We start from the raw sequence: 21,780 nt of genomic DNA, 5'->3' as shown, positions 1-21,780 counted from the left end.
AAATATGAATCAGAAATCAAAATATGAATCTAAATGCTAGGAATCGCTTAAGCCAAAGTACAAGCTAGAAGCACACACAGGTGGTAGGAGTGTCTGGGTCACAAAAAAAATAACACTAGCTTTCACGGTCAGTTGGCACCAAGCGCTGGGTACGATACTGTGGGATAATTAAGTTAGGAGCACTGAGTATTATATGGAGAGGTATGAATTTGATCTAATGAACAGTAGAAATCGACTAGATGCTATAAAGAAGAAATAAGTTGTCAATAACAGATGAAGACGCCCACCCAGAATATTGGTAAGTCTCCAGTTGGAGGGGAAAGCTGCAAGCAAAATGCTAAAGCCTTGATGAGCATGAGAGAGTAACCAGTGTGCCAGTAAATTATAGTTAACAGAAGAGACGGGGAGTGACTTCCAGATAGCATGCAACTCAAATGAGATTTCTGGGATCTATGATACCCGGACCACGCGAGAATGAGCAGCACCCACTCCAGGAAGCTCCATGGAAGAATTAGTTTCCTGAATATTAGTTTCCTGAGGAATTGGAGAAGTTGGTCATGGGATCTACTGAAAATTAAATGACTAATTTAGATAAAGTGCATGACACATAAATGATTTACTGACACATCCAGAGCCAGTGTCAAACCTCACCCTCTCAATCTTAAAGAGAAGGGAATCTTCTTAGTACTCTTAAAAATACTACCTTCATTGCATTTCCCATCCATACTTCTACTGAGTGGTTTAATCAGGCCACTTCAAATCACAGCACTTTCATAAACATTTTGCTCCTTATCACAAAACATCCTCTGAAATATAATGAAATTATTCATGATTATTTATGATGTAACTTCAGAAAAGTTGCCAATCCCTGGAATCACCCATGCTTAGCACTTTTTATAGTGTCTAGCATAAACAGGTGCTTATTGACTACACTATTCAAATGTTTTTTACATGAAATCAAAAGCACAAGCAAAAAAGAGAAAAACTAGATAAATTAGATTTCATCTAATTTTATTTATTTACTTATTTATTTTTAGAGAACAAGAGTGAGAGGGAGAGGGCAGAAGGAGAGAGGAGAGGGAGACAATTGTAAACAGGCTCCAAGCGGAGTGTGGAGCCTGACACAGGGCTCAATCTCAGAACCCTGAGTTCATGACCCGAGCCTAAATCAAGAGTTGTTCCTTAACTGACTGAGCCACCCAGGTGCCCTTCAACTAAATTTAGTTTTTTGTGCTGCAAATGATACAATCAAGGAAGTGAGAAGACACTGTAGTTCAACTATACTTCAATTTAAAAAAAGAAGAAAGTGAAAAGACAACCCACAGAATGGGAGAAAATATTTGCAAATCATATATCTGATAAAGGATTTGTATACAGAATACATAAAGACCTTTAGAACTCTACAATAAAAAGACAGCCCAATTTAAAATAAATGGACAAATACTTGAATAGATATTTATCCAAGGAAGATATACATATGGCCAATAAGCACATGAAAAGGTATTCAACATTACTAGTAGTTAGGGAAATGTAAATCAAAAACAATGAGAGATCATTTCACATTTTGGGTGGCTATAATAAAAAAAGAGAATAACAAGAGCTAGTGAGGATATGGAGAAATTGGAACTCTTTTACATTGCTGATAAGAATGTAAAATCAGGGGTGCCTGGCTAGCTCAGTTAGTAGAGCATGCAAATCTTTTTTTTTTTTTTAATTTTTTTTAAGATTTTATTTATTTATTTGACAGGCAGAGATCACAAGTAGGCAGAGAGGCAGAGAGAGAGAGAGGAGGAAGCAGGCTCCCCGCAGAGGTGAGAGCCCGATGTGGGGCTCGATCCCAGGACCCTGGGACCATGACCTGAGCTGAAGGCAGAGGCTTAACCCACGGAGCCACCCAGGCACCCCTAGAAAAAATATTTTTATATAATATTTTAAATGATAGCCAAAAGGATTAGTTAAGAATAGTTAAAGAGAGGAATTAAATGGAAAAAAAAAAAAAAGAATAGTTAAACAAATCCTGTAAGATGAATTGTGGGTATATATTCAATTTAGAGCATAATATCTACATATAGATATAGATATAAATATAAATAATTTAGAGCATGGTTGCATATATGGGTCTGAAGGAACTTTAAAGTCTCCCCTAATAAGACAAGCCACAGTTATGATCTTGGTTTCAAATGTAAGAGACATGGTTACATTTATGTAAACTCATCATCCTATACCACATAATAACTCAAAATAGCATAACTGTTCCATTATATTATTTATCTAGGCATTTGACCATTTCAGTTTTCATACAGGTGTCTGAAAATTATACAAACAGCTTACGATTTCCAATTCTGTTTTAAACCAAATCATAAGAACTCTCCTTGAAAAGTTTGGAAAATATTCAGATTAATAATAGAGAACATAAGACAAAAATCTGAATTATACCGCTCAAATTTAGAATCTGTACCCTACAATATATAGAAAAAAAAAAGAGACAGGTTTATACCCCCGTCTCTACAAATTCAAATAGTACAAAGTTATATTTAAAGACTGTTGCCATCAAAGACATCAAAACATATTTTCATCTCATGCATCGAAATACTATCTAAATACTAAATACTATCTAAATACATGCTGGCTCCTTGTTATAAGTTGTAATACACCAGGAGACGATCTTGACTCAGGAGCAACATGGGAAGTACTGTAATCGACTCACCCTAGACCCAAAGAAGTACTGATGACCTCAACAGGAAAATTAGATGTGTTTCTCCTCTGGGGAGAATTAGTTTCAAATTAGGCATTCTAATTTTATGCTGAAGTGATCCACTGGGTTGGGAGGAAGAGCAAATTTGATTTTCAAGCATCAACAGACACTATCAGAAGCTTATCAGCTTGGCTATGAGGATTTTGTGAATCCTCACCTTCCTCTCATAATAACCCCATGGGAATTTCTGTATCTGCAATTGACCTGGAAACCATTAATTTTGAGAATGAGAGAATAAATGACTAGTAAGTATTTAAAAATTGTTGCCCACTACAAACATTTATCTAAAACCTCTACTGCAGGTTAAATCTTAATGAGGTCACCTACTCTCCAGCGTCACTAAGCCAGCCCATTTTCCCAGACCATAACTGGTGAGAGCATCTTTCCATCTATTTCCATCTGAATAGTCTCACATTAAATTATGCCAAAAAAACAAGCATTCACATTATTGAAAGGATGCAAAACACTGATTAGTTCATCCTCAAAATGTTTAACAAGATCTCAGCAGGAGATTAAGGGAAGTCTAGAGAGAACAATCAAGCTCATACTAAATTGGAAAATTCATCTAGTCTTACAAAATCACCATTCATATACAAAGTTACAACAGCAATAATTATGGTCATTGCTGTACCTTCATGTATGGGAACAAAACTCAGAACGAAAATTCGTATCAGAGTGTTTCATAGGAATTGGGATCATTCTGTAAATGGGTACAACTTTATGTTAATGTTTGCCATAACAAGGTCCAGCACTTTTCGTATTAGAACTTGGCAGAACCATCCTTCCAGATGGTCATACTCATTTGCATTTTTGCTGCACACATTTCTTTCTCCTTCACTCAAGGCAGTAGAGTAGAGGAAAGGTGTCAGATCCAGGTTCAAGTCCCAGCTTTGCCCTTACTACTTTTGCAAATCATTTTACCTCTGTGACACTCAGTTTCCTCCTCCATAAAATGAGGGTAATGATTCCTACCTCTAGGAGCTATTATGAGAATAAAATGATATAATTTATCCAAAGTGCTTGGCACTGGAAAGCTACTAAATAAATATGAGATGCTTTCCCTACCCGGTATGGAGAGAGCTTTATAAAGACATAAAGTAGCATTTGAGACACAAACTTCTGAAATTTTGTACAATTCAATTTTTCTTCCAAAACTTAATATTGAAGGTGCCATTTTCCACGCTGATGCATTATTCAAATGTAAAAAAGGAAAAAGAAAACACCACTGTCTTTAAGTAGCATGCATTCCACTTCAGGCTATCTGTTCATGACAATGATCCAGGAACATTATTGCAGTAATGAGGCACTTCTGAAATAAGTGTTTGGGGCCTGTGAGAATTGGGAAAAAACAGAATGTCACCAGCAGTTATTGAGACTCAGTGCCTGGTGATTAGAGCACCAACTCACACAAAATTAAAAGGGGCAGGAGTTATTCCAGTAATTTCTAGTTATATTAGGATAAAAATACATGTGACAATCACCACGAGTCTACTTTTAACAACTCAAGTTCTATGAGATTCAGAAATCATTTGATAGAAACAAATAATCAGTAAAACTGTCTTTATTTTTCAAAGGTCTGAGACTGAGTCTATGGAAAAAAGGTCAATGCCAGGTATAGTAAAAGCAGTTTTTCTCATTGTAATTTTAAGCAGTCATAGAAAATAGCCCTAACAACAGCATGAAAATAAACTGTGCCGCTAAAAGATAAATATTTTTATCATCTCTAACGCCCTTTTTATTAAAACTTTGTGAAAACATAGCTAGATTTTTAAAAATAACTCAAAGATGTATATACATGTGAATATGTAAATTATGTTATTAATTTAGTTTGATACAATGCAGAACAGAGCACAAAAGATTTAGTTCAAAAAGTTGGACTGACGATGCATTTCTTTTTTTTTTTTAAGATTTTCTATTTATTTGACAGAGAGATCACAGGTAGGCAGAGAGGCAGGCAGAGAGGAGGAAGCAGGCCCCCTGCCGAGGAGAGAGCCTGATGCGGGGCTCAATCCCGGGACCCTGGGATCATGACCTGAGCCAAAGGCAGAGGCTTTAACCCACCGAGCCACCCAGGCACCCCACAAGGCATTTCTTTAATGAGAGCCATAAAAGATTTCAGCACAAACTTAAGGAAATGGCCCTTACATGTTCTGAAAGTAACAAATAACAACAACTAACACTTTATTTAATATTTAAGACATTATAGGTCCCTCACTTAATCTCTATAATTCAATGGTGTAGGTATTATTAATGACTATAGTCTACTGCTGAGGGGATTAAGGCTTCTGAGGTTAATTTGAGGTTAATCAACCCACCCAAAATTATACAATTGTAAGTGAAAGATCTGGATTTCAATGTCTGACTCCAGAACTCACACTTCAGCTACTATGTTATGTTGTCCCATCTTTGCCTCATATTTTCACTGGCCAAGTACTGGATAGGAATGTTGAGTGGAAGCAGAGGAGGGTACTCAAATCTACATGGTCTCTTCTTTCAAGTTCCTTAGCCTAATGATTATATGATCTTAGAAGTGGATAAGTTCAGGCAGAGCCACACAACTACTGCAAGTATTCAGATATCCCTGGTTCCTTCAGGATGTTGCACACTCTCCAAAGCTAAATGTGGAACAGAAAAGATGGTACCTTGTTAAGCACAACTCTACACCAGATATATGACAACCTTAGAAGTTTCCCAGAAGATGTACCTTCTGCCCTCGTATTTGAACCTTTCTCATACTGTGTGACTCTTAATCTTAGGGTTGTGAGTCCAAGCCCTATGTTGTGCTTGAATCCTACTTAAATAAATAAATATTTAAAAAGAACCTTTCTCATAATTTGCTAAGCAGAAATATCTGACAGTAACTAAGCAGCAATATTCTATCACAGTGGATTATAAGCAATGATACGTTTGTTAAAAGAATAGGTGAAATCAGGGGTGCCCGGATGGCTCAGTTGGTTGAGCATCAGACTCTTAATTTCTGCTTGGTCGTGATCTCAGAATCTTGGATTCAAGCCCCTCTAGGGGCTCTGTGCTGAGAAAGGAGTTTTCTTGTCCCTCTCCCTCCCCATATACCCTTCTACTTCTGCTGCTCCCCGCTCATGCTATCTATCTATCTATCTATCTATCTATCTATCTATCTATCCATCCACCTAAAAAAATGAATAAAATCTTAAAAAAAATAAGTGAGGGACCTGAGTGGCTCAGTGGGTTAAGCCTCTGCCTTCTGCTCAGGTCATGGATGAAGGCCCACATCAGGCTCTCTGCTCAGCAAGGAGCCTGCTTCCCCCCTCTCTCTCTGCCTGCCTCTCTGCTTGCCTCTCTGCCTACTTGTGACCTTTCTCTCTGTGTCAAATAAATAAATAAAATCTTTTAAAAAAATAAATAAGTGAAATTAAAAGAAAAGTGTTCTTGGAGTACCCAGGGGCTTTTCAGGAATTGCTCATTCCAAAGTCCTAAGAAAAGAGCTGAATTCCTAGAGGATAGTCAGCTTTCATGTTGTTGGATGTAAGAAGAAAGGAAAACAATCTTCAGAGTAAATGACTGATAGGTAAAAAAGAAAACTAGAAGAGTGTGATAACACTTCTACCAGTTGCAAACAAAAGAAGTAGTGGGAGGTAACCTTGAAGGTACATATAAACTAAAACACATACTTACAGTTTAGGGTCTGAAAGAGCAACTAATAGGCTAGAATAATTCCAAATGCAGCTTGATAAGATTGGGGAAGGGAAGCAAAAGTGGGTTTGGAGATGATTTAAGCTTTCCCGCTTCTCTGAGATTGTTTTCTGAATTAATTTATTCCATGCAGATATTCAAGGGAGAAGGAAAATAGAATAAAGACTACTTATTATTGGTGGAGCAATTTCTCTGACATAGCAGCTCATAACTTATTAATGTGTAGCTAGATCTACCTAAGCTGCAATAATGAGCACATCTTTTTAGCGTGTGATTAAATACACATAGCTAGACAGAGGGTGTCCTTCCCCACTAATAACACTAATTCATGGATTGATATATAAGAAATTAACATTATGGGAAAGCAGCAGATTCTGTTTTGTACTTTTCTGTATACAGGAAGGCTTCACATGGAAATCAGCAAAGTAAATGTTGTGACTACAGCAGTAAACAAGTTTAAATAGAAACTCACATGTTCAATTTAAAGTGTCTAGGAGTATTTCACTTGGGCTCAAGACTTTATTATCAGTGAAGAATATATTACTTTCCATTTTTAAAAATTATTCTTGGAGCACCTGGGTGGCTCAGTGGGTTAAAGCCTCTGCCTTCGGCTCAGGTCATGATCCCAGGGTCCTGGGATCAAGCCCCGCATTGGGCTCTCTGCTCAGCAGGGAGCCTGCTTCCTCCTCTCTCTCTGCCTGCCTCTCTGCCTACTTGTGATCTCTGTCTGTCAAATAAATGAATAAAATCTTTTAAAAAAAATTGTTCTCATTCAAACTCCTTTAGAGGACAGGTACCAACAACAACAATAAAAAAAAAAAAAAATTTTTTTTTTTTTTTTTTTTAAATAAACCCAAAGCTGAAACCTCAGTTGGTTTATACAGTTCCTCACCAACTCTTCTGGAGGGCATAATGGTTAGAAATAGTGACAGGCCAAATGGAAGGTAAAGCAGAAAGAGCTCCATCCAGCTCCCAGATACAGGTCTTCCTCTCTTCTGCTCTAGTATCCTTACACTTCGAGGGATTTCTCTTCCTCTCAAAGGAAAAGCTTGACCTCTTCCTTTGACTTTTCCTTGCTTTCCCATTCTCCATGCAATTCAGATTTCTCCCCCATATTTCTCAAATTAGCCCTTAGTTCCTAGTCTCACAGTCCCCCACAATGACACGGACTGAAAAATCAGCACCTGCCTGCAATAGTTTCCTTCTCACTTCCATTCAATCTATTCCTCACAAGAATAAAACATCTCGTATCACAACATTCTCCATTAAAGGATATTTTTAATTTCCCTTCACAGACGAATCTGATGGCTCCCATTTTTTCCCACATCATATCCAAACTCCTAATTATATAAATCATTTACCACCTATCTTCAGGAATATTCATATGAGAATATCCCTACAACTTTAATTAATTTTAATGTGTGTATGTATGTGTGTGTGTGTGTGTTTATATGTACTCATGTTTGTTTTACATGATTTTGTCCTCTTCTCAGAAATGGAAGATTTCTCTTGAGTCAACCATTCCTCTTTATGTGCATCGTGAAGAAGATTTGTGTTCATTCTGTTTTCTTCCCGAGGAATGCCCAGTCCCATCATTCTCTTTTTTTTCTCTTTTTTTTAAGTAAAATCTCTACCCCCAACATAGGGCTCCAACTCATGACGCCAAGATCAAGAGCTACATGCTCTACCAACTGACCCAGCCATCATTCTGTTTTCACATCAATTTCCTCTTTACCGAATTCAAATATCACCTCTCCTTAAAGTCATCTCTCATCACACATCACCAAATAACTTCTCATGCTTGCGAAACCCCATGATGTGTACATCTTAACCTTTCTTAACAACACATAAAACATTCTGTGTGAATTATCTCCTCAGCTCCCTGTAGGTAGAATTCATGTCAAATTTATTTGTTTTACCCCATGAATAATTCCTGGTCCATAGTAAATGTTGAATATAATATTAGTTCATTGAATTCAGATTCAATATAAAAAATAAGTACTCAAAGTTATCTGCTCTTCTGAGATCTCATTAAAATTATAAAATCATTTAAAAAACTAGCCCATGGTATCTCCATCTAGGTTCCTCAGAAGCAGACTCTAGATAAGGATTTGAATCAAGAATTTTTTTTTAAGGTTTTATTTGTTCATTTAACATAAAGGGAGAGTACAAGCAGGGAGAGCAGCAGGCAGAGTGGGAGGGAGAAGCAAGCTCTCTGCTGAGCCAGGAGCCAGATGTAAGACTTGATTCCAGGACCCTGGGATCATGACCTGAGCCAAAGGCAGCCACTTAACAAACTGACCCACCCAGGTGTCCCTTAAATCAAGAACTTATGTGAGAGGTAATCCTAAGAAATTTAGGGAGAGGGGAAAATGAGTCATGGAATAGAGAAGAGCCAACAAAGGGTTCATTATCAAGCAAGAGATTAGAACCTGTAGTCTCAATCCTGCCAGGCAACTCTGGAGCCAGTATACAACATGCACCTTAGAGTTATCCCAGCAATAGTGTGAGGGAGCTGTGGTATTTACTCATGCATTCTTGTTAGACATCAATTGAGGGCTGGTGGGAGCAGATAGTCTCTGGTTCCTCCAGCCTACCCCATGGGCAGACAAAAGAAACTCCTACAGCCAGACAGAACCCTCTAAGAGTTGAAGGTGCTGGCAGTTGAAAATAGGATAGGTGCTGGGAAACTGGAAGTGAGGAGGGGATGTAGGTACCAACAGCATCTACCACACACAATAACAAGAGAATGGTGAGGGAGCCATAAGTGGGCATGAATTTTCAACAGATTCTTGGGAGACAGAAAAAAGATGGAAAGCTAGTGACTGAAAAGTAAACACAGCCCAGAATACACAGGGAGAAAGGTTTAAGCCCAGGAAAAGCTCAGCTGGGACTCAATCTACTTTGTGGAATCCCAGTCTCAGGATCAAGACTCAGAAGTTGAGAATGAAACATAGGGCAGGAAATGAATTAACTGTAAGTCTGTTTTGCAGGGAGTAGCAAACTATAGCCTATCACCTGTTTTTGTATATCCAGTGAGCTAAGATAGTTTTTACATTTTTAAAGCATTGCTTAAAAAAAAAAAAAAAAGATTATCTGACAGAAACTGTATGTAATCCATAAAGTCTAAATATTACCACCAGGTCATTACAGAAAACACTTACTGACCCTCAGTTTATAGAATAGTCAATAGTCATACAAGCCCTTCCCCCACCTCAGGAATTAAAATGCCTGAAGTCAGTTAACCCTGCACAAAAAAATCTGAGCTATCTTCTCTGATCATTTTACCTCCTGAGTGCCCTTCCTGAAGAAGTTAACTTGAGGATGTAAGCCAGAAAGAAAACATACTACCCAAGAAATAGAACGTTATTCGGAGAGAAAGAAAGTAAGTCTCAGGATCACTACTTTGGAAAGACCCTAGAGAGGAGTCAGTATAGACAGGACCCAAAAGACACAGTGTCCCAGGAGGGATGAAAAAGAGGGAACTGAATGGATTGAGAACTCTGAAAAAGATAAGGATATGATAAAGTCTATCAGTAGAATGTTTAACGAGTTCGTTCTCCCTGGGATTTGAAACTAAGAACATTCTGCTCTGAGTGGCAGAGAAGTCCCAACATTAGACCCACAGGGAAGGAAATGTTAATACCATCTCACTATATAGACTCCACAGTAAATAATATTTATCTGGTCATACTAATGAAAATGTTATTTATTGACTTGAAAGATTGGGAAGTAGAAGGTGAAAAGAAATGGGAGTATGTTTATCTTATAAAGTGGGTAGTTAAGAGCACTGTCTACAGTTAATGGAAAAGGAAAGGAAGATTTAACTATGCTTTTCAAGTACCAAAGGTGATCTGTATAGAAACAGATTACTAATTATTATATGTACAAAAAGGACAATGAGGAGGTGAGAAGAGCAGTTCAGTCCCAATCTAGCATATCAAGAAGGAAACAAAATTTGCAAAAAATTAAATAAATCAATTATCATATGGTTTCACTTACCAGTGGAGCATAAGGAATAGCATGGAGGACATTAGGAGAAGGAAAGGAAAAGTGAATTGGGGAAAATCGGACGGGGAGACGAACCATGAAAGACTGTGGACTCTGAGAAACAAACTAAACAAACTGAAGGTTTTGGAGCGGAGGGGGTAGCAGGTTTGGTAAGCCTGGTTGTGGGTATTAAGGAGGGCATGTATATACGCATTGAGCACTGAGTGTGGTGCATAAACAATGAATCTTGGAACATTGAAAAAATAAAATCTTTTTTAAAAAGTCAGTGAGAGAAAGAAAAAAATGAATTGATAAATAGTGGTGTGTGGATCTACTTACAAAACATATATATATATATATATATATATATATATATATATATATATATATATAAAATCTCCACAATATTGAGCCACCTCCTTCCTTACCCACAGGGATGACCAGCTTTAAAACATTTCTGTTTTGACCCTTCTAGTAGTTACTTACCACTGCATCTCTGAGATATTGTAACTTTTTGTAAATTCTTCTGTATTATTGGACTTTCTTTAACCACATGAATTTATTATTTCAATAAAATCTAATGTTTGTCAATGTATGGAGAAATGACAATATTCCTCACAGTGTTCCCCTCACAGATAATGTAAAATGAATATGTTTAAAGGTTGCTGAGTCTCATTCTGACAACTAAAGGTGACAGGAGAGGAGTGGCCCCACCCCAAAAGAGCCCTAGGGCTACAAATGATGCAGGTTAATTTTGTGAAACAAACAGGGGCCGCCCTAATAAATATTATGTAAATTAGCACAAAACAAAATGAAGTGAGGTATCATTCAAGCAATGAAGCCAGGAAAAAAGTTTCCTTCTGCTTCCTGTGAGAATACTCGCTGCTTTGAGAACCATGTCCATGTTGTCCCTACACTGGGATTCAAACAGAGTGCCTGCGTCTTCTATCTAGGTTCAATATTTACGGTAAAGATAATTACGCACCCCATGCACTGGTGCACCCAAAGCATCAGCAAACACGGCAAATCGAGACAATGTCAGCAAAAGTCTCAACTCATTTCAGTCTCAGCTGAGTAAGCTTCATGAGGCGGCATTTGGAAAAAGCTAACAAGCAGAGAAAGCAGAACACATCAGAACTAGCACCCTGATTACACCTAGAAGTAAACAGCGGAACTAGAGGACAAGAACAACGTCCTCCTGGTAAGAAGTTGGGCTTCACTCATTTTCTGAGTTGCGTTTTCAAAAGTTGTCCCAGGTGGACTGTGTTGCAGCAAACTAATCTCAAGGAAGCCTGGACAGAAAATATACATTGATATTGTTTAGTAAGTGATCTAAACGGTGCCACTTGGCTTTGGTGTACCTGACTGAAGCAAGAATATCCTAGTAGTAAGTAAGTTATTATCTGTGACTGAATTCGAGAACTTTTCTTCTTCTGTACAACCTGAAATTTATGCAGTTTTAAATAACAGATAAACAGATAAATCTTGATGAAATATTGAAAATAATAAATATTCCTGATATTAAACTATGACCTAGCAATGCTGATAAAGCGAATTGCTTAATAACAGTAAGAGCAGAAACAGATCTGGCTCTTAGGCAAAACTGTGGGATAAGTAACCTTCAGTGACCCAGCTCTACTGGAGCTCCTCACTCCTACAAACACCCCATAAACCAACACCTGTGCCCTTCGAAATCAGCCCAGTGCAGCTACTACCTTGTAAAACACAACTCACCTGGATGTGGCTCTGTCCTCTCCTAGACCCAGTCATTAGCAGAAGCATTAAGCCCACAGTGTGGTGGGATTCCAGTGTGGGAATCTATGTAATATAAGAAAATTACTTAAACAATAAAAGCTACAGAAGGAGGGGTGCCTGTGTGGCACAGTCAGTTAAGTATCTGACTCTTGGTTTCAGGTTCAGGTAGTGATCTCAGGGTCATGAGACAGAGTCCCACATCCACTCCATGTGCAGGGCAGAGTCTGCTTGAGTGTCTCTCTCCCTCTCCCTCTGCCTCTCCCTGCTCTCTCTAAAATAAACTTTAAAATCTTAAAAAGAAAAAAAAAAGATACAGAAGGAGAAGGACTGATTATGCTTTTATGAATATTTATAGGGAACATGTCTGAGAACTAACAGGAGTCAAACACAAAATGCAGCACTACACATGCCTTTGGGGTAATAAACAAGGACAGTGAAGAATGAGGGAAGTCTTAGGGAAAGGGACTCCAAAAAGTGTAGTCCAGGGAAGAAAGTTGCTATTACTCCCATTTTCTAGAGGACATTTATGACACATTAAAATGCTTATTAAAGTTTATACAAGTAAAAATCCGAAAATCATATTCTTTCCCTAAAACTAGTTCATTTCTGCACCCAACACATTTTTAATAATTAATCAACCTTAACTTCAATACAGTATAAGCTTAAATTCCCTCAATTATTTACATTGTTTCACTAAGTGCTTCCAGACACATGTATTTTTATTTGTAGGTGTGAAATATCATGAGTTCAGACTTTAATGCTTTGGTTTAATCATGCAATAACACAGCATACCATGTAGGAAAGAAAAAATTCAGCTTTTTATAATATTGTACTTACTCTGATGGGACCAACTGCCAAGTGACAAATGATTCATATTATTGACTATACGCACTACAATTGTATTGATTAGTGAATGTATTGCTGAATAGTTAGCGGCATGTCAGCCATTCGTTTACAAATACATGTTTCCAAGGATATCATGCCAGGATATAAAACATTTCCTAAGAGCTAGTACAAAACTTAGCCGACAACATAAGTAATCCTTTAAAAACTAAAATTTTTCCACTCCACAAATTTTTGTACAAATTATATAGAGTATAGTCCACATTAATGCTATCTTACTTAATACAGAGGATATATATTAAAATGGTAATAATTTGTTTTGCTGAATTATGCACAATGCAACACAAGTTGGGCTTGTGTAGACAGATTAACTTACAAAAGGAAGCCTAAACAACTGCCATGTGGTAAGCTGGACAATGATGAGCACATTGAGCCAAATGGAACCATAAGGATATACTACGCCTGAATGATACTGTTAGCTATGGACGTCTAGGCTATCAGAATGTTGGGTCAACCAACATTCAAGAGGTAATCAAGAATCATGGGAGTTTCTCTGAAGCTAAGATAGTGGAAAGCTTGAGATTAAGAGGCATGATACAAACAGTACCAGAAATAGGAACTGTTGCCACATTTATTTACAGTTATGTAGTATGGAAAACCCTTTCCCTAAAGAGATACAGAGAACTAGCTCTCTAGGATAAAGATTGAGAGAGAGAGAGAGACATAGACCCAGACATAGATAGAGCAAACCACTTAAGTTTTTATAAATGGTTCTTTAAAAAGAGACATCTATACTGCCAGATGCCCTGGATCTCAGGTGGTAGGACTTTTTTAGTTTTTAAAGATTTTATTTAGTTCCATCCACATCATTGCAAATGGCAAGATTTCATTTCTTTTGATGGCTGCAGGTATTCCATTGTGTGTACATATATATATATGTATATATATATATATATACCACATCTTCTTTATCCATTCATCCGTTGATGGACATCTAAGTTCTTTCCATAGTTTGGCTATTGTGGACATTGCTGCTATAAACATTCGGGTGCACGTGCCCCTTTGGATCACTACATTCATATCTTTAGGGTAAATATGCTGAGTGAAATAAGTCAATCAGAAAAAGACAATTATCATATGATCTCCCTGATATGAGGAATTTGAGAGGCAAAGTGGGAGGTTTGGGGGGTTGGGAAGGAAAAAATGAAACAAGATGGGATCAGGAGGGAGACAAACTATAAGAGACTCTTAATCTCACAAAGCAAACTGAGGGTTCCCAGGGAGAGAGTGGTAGGGAGAGGGTGGTTGGGTTATGGACATTGGGGAGGATATGTGCTATGATGAGTGCTGGGAAGTGTATAAGCCTAACGATTCACAAACCTGTACCCCTGGGCCTAATAATACATTATATGTTAATTTTTTAAAAAGTAATAAAGATATTTATTTATTTCAGAAAGAGAAAGAGAGCACATGCGAATAGGAGAAGGGGCAGGAGAAGCAGACTCCCTGCTGAGAGGAGAGCCTGATGCAGGACCCCAGGATCATGGCCTGAACTGAAGGCAGATGCTTAACCGACTGAACCACCCAGACGCCCTAAAGGTAGGACTTCATCATGTCATGATTTTATATAACTCAACATGATGATCCTCATTTCTAAATTCTTTAGATGTAGACACCTCAGTGTTTAAAATCACGAGCTGTGGTGTCAGACTGCCTGGGTTTCAATCCTACCCCTGTTACTTCCTGTGTGAATAAAGAGAAGTTAACCTTTCTAGACTGATACTTTGTAGAAAAGGGACAATACTAACTACCTCATAGAACTGTAGTAGTGAGGATTCATTTCTACTTACATAGCTAACAGGCATCTCAAATTCACTATGTCCATTCACTATGTCCAATATGAATCACTGATCTTCCTCTTCCAAACCAGCTCTTTCCATAGTCTTCATATCTCCACCATAGTTTTCTTTTTCCATTGCGCAGGACAAAAGCCTTGAGTCATAATTGATGCTTCTTTTCCTCTCGGGCACCACATCCTATTGGCTCTATCTTCCAAACGCATCCAGAATCCAGCCACTTCTCACTTCACTCCACATTACAGAATTCCATTCCAAGAACCATAATCTCTGCTTAGATGCCTCCAACAGCTTCCCAATTGACTTCCTCTTCTGATTTTTGCTCCCCACAGTCTAATCTCATCACAGCAGTTAGAGGAATCTTGTTAGAATGTAAGCCCTGTTGTATCACTTCACTGCTCAAACCTTTCATATAGCCCCCAAAATAAAAGCCTAAGCCAGGGCAACCCCTGGCTTGTTGGGCAACCCCTTTGGTTTCCGCTCAGGTCGCTATCTCAGGGTCATGGGACAGAGCTCTGTGCTCAGTGCAGAGTCAGCTTACGTTTCTCTCTTCCCCTCCCTCTGCCCCTCTCCCCACCTCTAAAATAAACAAATCCTTAAAAGAAAATAAAATGAAAGTGCAAGTCTAAATGATCAGTTCCATCATTTCTCCTTAACTTCATCTCCTGTTAGTCTCCTCCTTGCTTGCTCTGTCCCCACTTCATGGGCTTCTCTGATATACTGGGAATGAATGTGCAAAACTACTCCCACCTCTAGGCTTTGCACCTGTTCCTCTTTCTTGGCCTTTCTTCTTCCAACAATCCAGATGTCTTCAGCACCTATTTCGAGTCTTTGCTCAAATGTCATGGTTTTAATGGGGGCCTTCCCTGACTAAACTTCTTTTTTTTTTTTTTAAAGATTTTATTTATTTATTTGACAGAGAGAGATCACAAGCAGGCAGAGAGGCAGGTAGAGAGAGAGGAGGAACCAGGCTCCCCGCTGAGCAGAGAGCCCGATACGGGGCTCGATCCCAGGACCCTGAGATCATGACCCGAGCCGAAGGCAGCGGCTTAACCCACTGAACCACCCAGGCGCCCCCTGACTAAACTTCTTAAAATTAAAGAATTCCCAGGATGCCTGGGTGGCTCAATCGGTTAAGCTGCTGCCCTCAGCTCAGGTTATGATCCCAGGGTCCTGAGATCCAGTCCCACATTGGGCTCCTTGTTTAACAGGGAGCCTCTTCTCTCTCTGCCTCTGCCTGCCACTCTGCCTGCTTGTGCGCACTCTCTCTCTCTCTCTGACAAATAAATAAACAAAATCTTTAAAAAAAAATTCCCACATTCACTTACCCTTTCTTCCTTTACTCCTTTTTTTTAAACCACGAAACTTATCACCATATAACACATGATGTTTTACTTATTAACTTTAATTATTGTGTGTCTTCTCCCACTACAATATAAATCCCCAGAGGGCAGAGGTTGTTTTTTTTTTTTTTTTTAATTATCTGGTGGTATATATCCCCCAGAGTCTAAACTAATACCCATCACAGAGACATTTCCCAATAAATACTTATTAAATAATTGAATAAGTTAATAAGTACAAAACATCTAAAAATGTCTGATACATATTAAGTATATACTAAGTATTAGCTATTATTTATTCAGTGTATTCATTTATATAATGACTTCTAGTTTCTTAAGTCTCCTCAGTATATACTTTGATCATAGATTATTTTAGGTTCAAAGCATTTTATTGTTTCTTAATGTTTGGGGTTATTTTTTGTCTTCAATATGCAATTAATCTAACATTAAAAACTTGTGATCATAAAGGTCCAAAGACATTCCCTACAAGGATGATCGGTTAAAAATTAGCTTTTAATAGCCATTAAATACATATTTTATCTCTTTTAAATAGTCTCTAAATACATTTTCCCTAAGTATATTTTATGTAAGGAGAATTACAAAAAGTCCTAGTGATACATAATTTGTATATATTTCTCTATTCATTTTCTATGATTTCTTAAGTGTTATCAGCTAAATGAGTTTAAACAATTAGTTAAAAGAATTTTATAGAAGCACTGAAATAAATTACATAAAGAGCAAAGAAAACAATCTAGCATACCATTATCTTCTTCTATCATTCTTCTTGCTTCTTTTTAAATTCCATACAAAACAGGATCATAAGTCAAAAATATGAATAGTACTCAGGTGGCTGTTTGGAAACCAACACAGCTAGAGCTCTCTCAGTTAGCATCTTTCCATAGCAACAGCACAAGGATAGCAAGTGTTCATAGTAGATATTCTGCATCACTATTAGAAAACCTTGATTGTTTTGCATAACTTTGCTGGCATAGGCATTTTGTTGTAATATAATTTTTGCCAAATCACTTACTAATTTAAAATATATATAGGTGCCTAGCTGGCTCTGTTGGTAGAGCATGTGACTTTTGATCTCAGGGTTGGAGTTCAAGCTCCACATTGGGCATGGAAACTTTTCAGCAAAGGAAAAAAAAAAAAAAAAAAGAAGGGGTGCCTGTATGGCTCAGTGGGTTAAAGCCTCTGCCTTCGGCTCAGGTCATGATCCCAGGGTCCTGTATTCGAGCCCGGCATCAGGCTCTCTGCCCAGCGGGGAGCCTGCTTCCTCCTCTCTGCCTGCTTCTCTGCCTACTCGTGATCTCTGTCTGTCAAATAAATAAATAAAATCTTAAAAAAAAAAAAGAAAGAAAGAAAGAAAAGAAAAGAAATAAATAAATCCCGACTTATATATATAGATATATAATAATCTTTAATTTACCCAAGATTTTACATATTAAATGTCTCATTCTTTCCCCCTCCTAACCAATAATATAGGTATATTGTGCCATATATATTTTTAAAAAGTACTTTAAGTTTAAAAAAAATCTATGTTGCCAAATTTCAGCACTTGAAATATAAAAACACTGGCATACAAAATCTACCCTGTGAACTAAAATTGTACATATTATCATAAGTACTCTCATCAATAACAGTATTCTTGATTAAAAACTGGGATCTTGGGGCGCCTGGGTGGCTCAGTGGGTTGAGCCGCTGCCTTCGGCTCGGGTCATGATCTCAGAGTCCTGGGAAAGAGCCCCGCGTCGCGTCGGGCTCTCTGCTCAGCAGGGAGCCTGCTTCCTCCTCTCTCTCTGCCTGCCTCTCTGCCTGCTTGTGATCTCTCTGTCAAATAAATAAATAAAATCTTTAAAAAAAAAAAAAAACTGGGATCTTTGGGCTTTAAATGCTTATTATAAACCAAAGAGTTAAAATCTGCAGTTTAAACCCTCAATGTAGGGATTTCAGTCAGGAAATGAAATGGACTCTGAATTATGACCATTAATTTACCAGGAAAGAGGTGGTTGTAATCAGGAAAGTGTCACACTTGGAAAACTACCGAAGTAATTCAGTCTTTGCAATTGTACTCACATTACATAAGCATCTATTGCTAAAACGTTAAAAGTAGAGTCTTATTCAGGCACTTCCCAAAATAATACACAACAACAAAACTACCCACAGCATAGAGTAAAGTAATTATATTTCTAGGGTCAAAAGATGCAAATCTAAGTCTCAGATATACTACTTTTATTATAAGATGCAAAAAAAAAAAAAAGCAATATCTGAAGTTAAGCTTTAAAGAATATTTATGAGCAGTTGTAGGATCTATATTACTTTTATTATAAGGTGCAAAAAGAAAAGCAAAATCTGAAATTAAGCTTTAAAGAATATTTATGGACAGTTGTAGGATCTATGAGCCTAGACAATGGGAAGCAAAATTTGCAGCATCTTAAACAACAAATTATCACCCTGTAAAATAGAGAGGGTGAGCTTCTCATATGACTGGCACTAAAACTTGCAATTTGAGAGTCAGATGCAAGTATTTGTGTTTTCTTACATCGTCTCTATTGTCTACAGTCTATATAGTCTCTATAGTCCATAGTCTTCTGCTCATGGAGAAGAAACAGGGTAAGCACTAGATAACCAGGCTTATTAGAAGAAAGGACGACACCCTAGAGTTATACTGCTTAAGAATTCATTGGCTCTAGAGAGAATAACGTGTTAGGATCAGTAACTTAATATATTTCAGAGACAACTTTTTTTTTAAAACAAAATCTAAAATACAAGATTAGTGCCTAAGGGGAGAAAAAAGTTTTTCTCAGATACCTACTACCTGTGATGCCTAGCTCTGGGTACATGTCAAAAAGTTAGAAATAGCCTAAGGCACTGGAAGTTTTAAAAACAAAAGGTATTATTCAACTTTGCCCATTTAAAACTTAGACAGGCCAGACCCTGAAGGCTGATGAAAATAGCCACATTTAACATACAACGACTCCAATGATTTAATTCTCTCATTACCTAGAGAGACTGTTAGCATTAGTAGTAGACAGAGGCTTAAAACAGAAATTGGAGGGGAAAGTAGCACTTTATATTACAACGTATGATCAAGTTTTCCAAAACCGAAGTTCATTGTCTAAAAATTGGTCATGAAATCTACCTGTGAAAATTGTTCCATGGTGTATCTTGGCTTTAAAGAAGTGGATCTAGCTGAATGAATGAACTGGCCTTTATTCAAAAGGTTTGAGTCATTTGGATCCACTGGCACAAAATAATAAAAATGCCAACTAGTTAATACCACTATTAGGACCAACAATTTAAAAGCTGCATTGTCAGCAATGAAGAATGTAAATTCAGAATTTGTAATGAAAACTCTCCTCTAATAACTCATAAAAATGATGTATATGGGATATAACCATACAGGAAAGGTAGACAGTATTCCAAAAATAATATTTGCGCTCCACTTAACTACAAAAGCATACTTGGAGCTGAAAAATTATTCTTGGCCACAACCCATTAAAAAGTCACACACACACACACACACCACACACCAAAAAGGTATGGATTTTTGAAGTTTGAAGGTATCGTGGAAATGATCTAAATCAGCCTCTCATTTAAATGAAGTGTTCCTATACATTCTAAATTGTTTATAATTCAGAAAGCAGAATCCTCTTCCATCTTTTCCTTTTCCTTATAAGCTATCGGTTAGAGAAAGAGGACCTTCATTATCCATTATTTCATGAACCAGATGGAGCAGTGATCAAGAAAGAGCTTCATTTTTCTCTCTCCCTTCCTCTACTCTTGACAGCATCCCTTTCAGAAATCTTTTCATAATAGTTTCACTATCAGGTATTTTTAAAAAGATTGGTCTTGTCTAAATCAAAGCATTAATCTCATAGAAGAGTTAGAGCTTCTCCCTTCCCTCCAATTCAGAAATGGCTCCTGGTGTGTGGGAAGAGAAGCAGTAGGAAGATAAGGAAGAGGGCTCTGCTCTGTTCTTTTATGCTCCTTTCTTCCTTCCTCACCTCACCCCCACCCTTGCTCCATTCATTTCCAGATCCTGAGAGATGCAGCATCAAAAACTAAAGTATTTTCTGCAGTTATTATTTGACTATTAAATGCATCCTGCATGATTGTCTTCCAAATATAGGATCTCATAAGACACGTCTGTGGAGTTGGGAGATACTCAACAAGGTTATATGGTCTACATGTTTCCTGCAACAGTGAACTCTTCAACTGACCTGTTATATCCAGCCCCTCTCTGCTTTGCCACTGTAAACAGCCCTCTTTGATGGGGTTCACTTGGCTCACAGGAATTATAATATTAGTGCAGTTTTAGAAACTGCTGACCCCTTCCTCCTGGCCCTTCAGTTAAGGGCAGCTCTATTTTGTTTCCTATCTTTAGTCTTCCCTAGAGGAGAAGCTGAAAGCTGTTATGATCATTTTGCTCCAAATTATGGGGGTCCACATGTCAGATTCTTTCAAGAAAATGCTCACACTCTGCTAATGTAGAGGCATGGGGAAAGTCCTCTAGTCTCTACCATTTTGCAAACATCCAGCCAGAGCCTGAGATGTCAACCCACCATTTCATAGATAACTCTGAGAGAGAGAAAGCACAAGCAAAGGGGAACAACAGAGAGAGAGGGAGAAGCAGGCTCTTCACAAGCTGGAAGCCCCAACCTGGGATCGTGACCTGAGCCAAAGGCAGATGCTTAACCAACTGAGCTGCCCAGGATGCACTCCCCCACCGTAACTTTTAAGAGAAATACTCTTGGGCGCCTTGGTGGCTCAGTGGGTTAAAGCCTCTGCCTTCGGCTTAGGTCATGATCTCAGGATCCTGGGATGGAGCCCTGCATTGGGCTCTCTGCTCAGCAGGGAGCCTTCTTCCTACCCCCGCCCCACCTCTCTGCCTACTTGTGATCTCTCTCTCTCTCTCTGTCAAATAAATAAAATCTTTTTTAAAAATTTTTAAAAATTTTAAAAAAATAAAAGCAATACTCTTGCATTCCCCAACACTTGAGTTGGGGCTGAGGGAAACATCTCCCTTCCCTCCCTGTAAGAGAAGAAAAAGAAATGCCACATTGCTTTCAATTCCTATGAGTTCCCCTCCAAGGATCTTAAATGAATCTCTCTTCTGAATAGACCAGAGACAGATACCCAGATTGGTGATCTGACCCCTTTTCAGTAATTCCTGTGGGGTTGTATCTAGCACCTCTCTTTTGAGGTATGGAGGTAACTCACCCAGTGTCCTAAGTTTTGCATTTTCAAGTATTTAAAACAACAGAACATCTACCATTCCTTATGTTGTTATAGATGTAAAGTGATTTCAAACAAAACTATGTTATGACGTTGTATTTCTGAATTGCCACCCAACTGCCTCGAAAGGAGAAATCCAAAATAAGAGTCTGAAGGCCCTCACTCGAAATGGCTCTGTTCCTTTAGAAACTGCCCTTTTATTGAACTGTTTTGTGATTTAGCCCGGGTGGAAAGGGCATAAGGCAAAGGTAATTAAAAGGTCGATAGAAAGAGCAGCACATTATCCTAATTACATTCTTCCTGGTGTAAATAAACCCATCTGCTTCAG

General features: G+C 38.0%; 1 protein-coding gene across 4 annotated transcripts in view; it reads right to left on the bottom strand.

Annotated features, from left to right (window-relative positions):
- Window positions 1–21,780, bottom strand: part of SLC44A5 (solute carrier family 44 member 5) — a 405,375-nt gene that overhangs the window by 361,402 nt on the left and 22,193 nt on the right. For 2 of the 4 annotated variants that reach the window (XM_047728192.1, XM_047728194.1), the window contains exon 1: window positions 12,152–12,215. The exons of the other annotated variants lie outside the window; for them this stretch is intronic. The gene's annotated coding sequence lies outside the window, so the exon portion shown is untranslated. Of the gene's footprint in view, window positions 1–12,151; window positions 12,216–21,780 lie in introns of those variants that run through there. 4 annotated transcript variants of the gene reach the window in all.

The sequence above is a fragment of the Lutra lutra genome, chromosome 4, assembly GCF_902655055.1.
Source record: "Lutra lutra chromosome 4, mLutLut1.2, whole genome shotgun sequence".
In the NCBI taxonomy this organism is placed as follows: domain Eukaryota; kingdom Metazoa; phylum Chordata; class Mammalia; order Carnivora; family Mustelidae; genus Lutra; species Lutra lutra.
This window is presented reverse-complemented; position numbering and strand designations above follow the sequence as displayed.